Source organism: Amblyomma maculatum, chromosome 10 (assembly GCF_055883805.1).
Source record: "Amblyomma maculatum isolate TAMU_Amacu chromosome 10, ASM5588380v1, whole genome shotgun sequence".
NCBI lineage: Eukaryota > Metazoa > Arthropoda > Arachnida > Ixodida > Ixodidae > Amblyomma > Amblyomma maculatum.
In genome coordinates this window covers 142,309,371-142,315,167 of record NC_139353.1, presented here as the reverse complement: position 1 = coordinate 142,315,167, position 5,797 = coordinate 142,309,371, and the positions used below count along the sequence as shown (strand labels likewise).

Sequence of the window (5,797 nt, the reverse complement as noted above, 5' to 3'; positions counted from 1 at the left end):
GTCCCGCAACGTCTTCTTCACTGTTGATAACAATGCTGCCTCATAGATTGCTTATTGTCACAAATGACGTAACTGAAAGTTGATTCTTGATCATTACATTTTATTTATTATATAGTAATGATTTCCATAGTAACACATCACTGAGCATCAGAGTTTTCGCGGATCACTGAATTTTATATCACCCACTTTTACTCAAGATGACCAATCGTTCTTCAGAGGGAACTTGACAAGAGTAATGGGGTAACAAGTAGCAGATGATTTTAAATGCATCTAAGTGTTAAATAATTTCATTCAGCCACAAGCGGCATAATATTAGCTTCCATTATCAGCTTAAAAGGTTAATGTACAAATACTTTGGCGTCCGCCTAGCAATAAGCCTGAACTGGCCTGGCCACATCACAGCCGTCTGCACTGTTTTGTAAACGCTGCAAGTTTCGTGTTGAAATGTACGTAGTTAACTTTTTAACATCCTCAAATTGACCCACATAAGTGTTGTATCCTTATTTCTTGTTTCAGTTTCGTTTCTTTCAGTGTACATATCGTCATCGTCATTCAATATGATTCCCTATATAAGTGGCTTCACTCTAGGGGATGGTACAGGTGGGTCACCGCCGCTTGCGGTGGGGACTAGCCTGGCATCGAATTTTTATCTGTTGTAGGCCGTCATTGCACACGCCACCGCTGGTGGTGGACGTCGGCTGTTGTTGCGGCGCGCGTCTTTCTTTGCCTTTTCCTTTTCTTTCTTGTCTGTATTCTCTTCTGTCTGCACAAGGCAGCGGAGGTGGCTCAGGTACAGAGCCAGTAGCAGGCCCGTGCATTTTCTTTTCCTTCTTCCTACAGCCACAACAACAACGAATAAAGGAGGGTTTTTTGCATACTGCGCTTGCGTGGTCCCGTGTCATACGTCTGGTCTGAATCAGACACCACATATTGGCGACGAGGATCAGTATCGGAGCCATGTCACTCGGGTGTTTCCCAGCACCGCCCCTTTCTTGCCTGCAACCGGTGACCCGGCTGTGCCCAACGGCTGCGATGAACTGAAGCCGAAGCTTTGCAAGGCAATTCTGCTAAACTCGCTCGGGGTTGAATTCCAGCGAATATTCTACAGCATCCTTGCACAAGGAGCAGACGCGACTGCGGACGCCAAGGCCGAGGACAAGGTGGCTGCGGACACCAAGGCCGAAGAAAAGGTGGACCAGTTCAAGGACGCGCTTGCTGCTCTGGATACGCATTTCGCGAGCGCTACGAATGATTTGGTGGAGCGGCGCCGGTTTCGCCAAAGACAACTGCCTGGTGAGACATTTCAAGCATTTGCAAACAGTATTCGGGACCTTGCGTCTACTTGCAATTTTGGCAGTGCTACCGATAGCATGATTCGAGACCAATTATTGGAAGGCACTTCGTCACGAACAACCCGTGAACGCATGCTTTATTAAAGGTCTTCGCTTACATTGCAGCGTGCTGTTGACATCGGGAAGCAAATTGAGCAAACACAACAAGAGCTCGGGGAATTCGCGCATAGCACTGTGAACAATATTCAAGATGTGCGAGAAAGGTCAGATTCTGAGCAAGGAAGTTGCTACAGGTGCGACTCGTCATCGCATATGGCTAACTCGACTGCATGTCCCGCGAGGAACAAGCGTTGCCACTCTAGTGGAAAAATTGGTCACTTTTCAAGCATGTGCAAATCGAAGAAAATGAAATATGCCGTTCGAAAGCCCGAGAAGGCCAACGCCGTCACGGTACTACAAATCGGTGACCATAATGCGTCGGCGAAAGATATTTGAGCCAACATTTCCATCGGGAAGATAAGATTGTCGTTGATTGTCGACACAGGCGCTACGGTTTCTTTGCTCAGTGAAGAGCACTAAAACAAATATCTAGTCGACGCGTACTCATTACGACCGCCGACTGCCAATTTGTGTAACTATTCCGGAGAACAAATCAAGTTAAGCGGTTGCTTTCTCGCTGACGTATCTTACAAGGGAAACAAAGCCAGTGTGCTTTTTCATGTCACAACCAAGGGCAGTTCGCTGCTGGCGCTTGATGCCGTTCGGAGCCTAGGAATCACTATCAACGGCTCAACCTTGAATTGCTGCCAGGTGACATGCCCTAATTCACTGCCTTCAGAATTTACGCACTAGTTTGCGCACTTGTTCACGGAACAGTTAGGGCATGTGAAAGGCTTTGTTCACCATGTTAAATGCCGTTCATCTGTGAAACCAGTCGTTGCGAAACTCAGACGCCTGCCGCTCACGCTACGGCAACAGGTATCGGTAGAGATACAACGCCTGCTGGCCGAAGATATAATTGAACCTGTCGACGCATCGGAGTGGATTTCACCGATCGTCGTTGTGAGGAAGAAGGACGGTTTAATTAGGTTGTGCGTGGACCTACGTGAATTGAACAAGGCAGTAATTGCAGATGCTTTTCCTCTTTCGCATACAGAGGAATTACTTCATGAACTAGCTGGAGGAACGTGCTTCTCAAAGCTCGACTTAGCGTCGGCATACCACCAGCTAGAACTGGCTCCGGAAAGTCGGGGACTAACCACCTTTATCACACACGAATGATTGTTTCGTTTTATGAAAGTGTGTTTTGGCCTTGCATCTGCCCCTTCAGCCTTTCAGAGAATAATGCAGCATATTTTGAAAGATTGTAAAGGCGTACTTTGTTACATTGATGATGTGATTGTGTGGGGCAAGACACGTGAGGAGCACCACAAGAATCTACACCAGGTGCTAAAACGCATTGGTGATTCAGTTTGAAGCTCAACCAGAAATGCACATTTGCTGTTCCAGAACTATGCTTTTTAGGGCATACGGTGAGCTCAAGGGCTCACACCATTGCAGTCTAAAGTTGACGCTATTGTCAAAGTGCCTGCTCCTTACGATGTTGCCACTTTGAGGTCATTTTTGGGTCTCGCTGGTTACTATGCTCGGTTTGTGCCGCGATTTGCTGATCTTGTCGAGCTGCTTAGAAGGCTCCTGCGATCTGGTCAACAGTTCACGTGGGATGATGAGGCAGAGCGTAGCTTCCAGCTTGTTAAGACAGCTTTGTCTTCAAGCCCAGTCATACAAATGTTTAATCCAGACCTTGACGTATAATGTTACAACAGATGCTTCTGATAAGGGTCTGGGAGCCGTTCTTCGGCAACGCGATGGTGACAGCGTACGCGCGGTGGCCTTCGCATCACGTGCCCTGACTCCTGCTGAGCGGAAGTACTCCGCTGGGGAACGTGAGGCCCTTGCTTGTCTCTTCGCGGGCGAGCGCTGGCACGTCTACTTGTGGGGTGGAAAAGTTTTGTTACGTACGGACCACCAGCCACTGGTGACATTACTTTTAGCTGACGGTACAGGACACCGACCTTTGCGTATATCAAGATGGTCAGCTCGACTTTTGTATTATAACTTCGACACAGAGTACCAAAAGGGATCGCAAAATGTCGTGGCAGATGCGTTTTCACGCCTACCTCTTCACTGTGATTCGCAGCAGACCATGCAGGAAGAAATTGTGGCCGTTGTATCAGAGTGCCTAACAAAGGAACGGCTGCAGGTGGCCACTGCTGCAGACAGCACACTGCAACAGGTTGTTGTGCACGTGGCACATGGTTGGGCGCTTAGAAAAGCTTTGCCAGCAGAAGTAATGCCGTACTTTAAGGTGCGGGAAGCGCTTTCTGTCGTCGATGGCCTTTTGATGCGCGGCGAGCAGGTAGTTGTTCCGAGTGAATTAACCTCGCTCCTTGTTGGTTTTGCGCACGAAGGTCACCCAGAAATTGTGAGGACGAAACAGAGACTACGTGATCTTTACTGGTGGCCGCGTTTGAATAAACAGGTAGAAGAAGCGATCCATTTTTGCCATATCTGCCAGGCCGCGGACAAGTCCGCTAAACCGTCGTTTGCACCGCTGCAGCCGGTGACGTTTACAGCGCTACCATGGCAGAAGTTAGCAATGAATATAGTGGGACCGATTGGCTGGGCCCCTTCAAACTGTAGGTACAGTCATGGACAATATTTTGCGAGACGCCGGAGCCCCGTTTCAAAGCTGCCTCTGGGCCACTAGGCGGCGTGGTGCGCGCGTCGAGGTTGCGCGGGCCGATGACTAGGCGCATGCCCGTCCTATATGCGTCCGCTGGCCTTTCTCCTCGCTCGTTTTGTTTGAAGCGCTGCTTATTCCGCACTTGGGCGCGGCTGGCGCTGTTTACTGCTCGCGCCGCTCGAGCTATGCGGCCGTCGTGCTAGGCGTGCAGCCAGTCGAAAGCGATAACAGCGATCGTGCACGGGGCCCGCCACCTTTATACCGAATCATTTAGATCTGTTTCTTTTTTTCTTTCAATAATAACATAACTTCTGGCATGCGATAAAGGTCTCGTTTCTGTAAACTGCCCACTGCGATGAAAACATCTCGATAAAGACACTCGGTCCTTATGCTTCAACTGCGAGTGTTAGCGTGCATCGCAACTCATTCATAGTTATTGTGCCGACCAAAAGCGTAAAAGAGAGAAATAATCCTTAAGCAACAAGTTTATTGTCATAAAACAAAAAATAAAAATAAAACAATGCAGACATCACTGGCAAACGAAAAATTCCTAATACTTGGTGAAACCGCCATCAGCAGCGATGACGCTTGCCAACTGGCGTGGCATCGATTCGTAAAGGGAACGAACCACATCTGTGTCCGCACGAAGCCTTTCCCATTCACCTCTGATCGCTTCCCAGAGTGTGTCTGCGTTGGCATTCCCAATGTGAGACCTCATCAGGTGAGCTTTCAATAGGCCCCACACATTTTCAATGGGACTCATGTCGGCTCCCTTCGGAGGCCATGGCAGCTGCCGCACGCCACGAGCGTCGAGAATAGCGCTCACTTTTCGAGACGTGTGTACAGGACTCCTATCTTGTTGAAAAAGGTAGAATCCATCTGGGAATGGTCCGTCAAGGACATATGGCGTTAACACACTCTCAATGATGTCGACGTAGGCGTCCGAGGTGAAGGATCCATCGACTCTCACCAGAGGCCCCAGTCCATTTCTTGACATGGCGCCCCATACAGCCACGGAACAGCGACCACTGGAGAACACATTTTGCACGTATGGCGGGTCGTATCTATATAGGAGAAGAAAATCAGTACAAAGTTATAATTTGGGTCTTATGCATCAGGTTGAGCGCGAGTGAAAACTAACTTTTCCGTGTAAAAAGGTTTGATTAGCAACTGTGAATCGTTTCTAAATAGTTAGTACTTGAACCACGCTACTAAATGACAAGAGTTGTTTCGGAAGAGCAATTACTTTAGAGTAAATTGCGGCATCGGCACTAAGAAGCGTTTGCTAATGGACTCTCTTCGGAAGGGCGCTTCTATCAACATCGTGCACCTCCGAGATATTGCATGCTGAGGAGGAGTATTCGGCATTGTTTACGACGTATATTTCATTTGGGAACACGAAGACAGCAGTTTGCCGCTATATCCTACTTTATTCGTATTCTTCATATAAAATATTCAGGATTTACTGAGACGCAAAAAAAAGGGTATCCATACCTGCAATTCACTGGCCTCCAAACTCGGCACTTCTGGTCCCAGCGGGTGGAAAAAGAAGACTCGTCCGAGAATATAACTTCGGACCAGTCGTCCACAGTCCACCCTTTCAGAGAGTTGGCGAACTCGAGCCGTTCCTTGCGCTGTTTAGTTGTCAGATGCGGCTTCTGGGCTGCCATGCACGATCGGAGACCAATTTCTTTGAGCCGCCGCCTGATAGTTTTAGCAGATATATTCAGTGCAAGTTCCTTGCGGATTTATTCTGCAG

General features: G+C 48.4%; 1 pseudogene; it reads left to right on the top strand.

The window, feature by feature from the left end:
* Positions 1–591: 591 nt before the first annotated feature.
* Positions 592–2,144, top strand: LOC146177594 (uncharacterized; annotated as a pseudogene).
* The last annotated feature ends 3,653 nt before the right edge of the window (positions 2,145–5,797 follow it).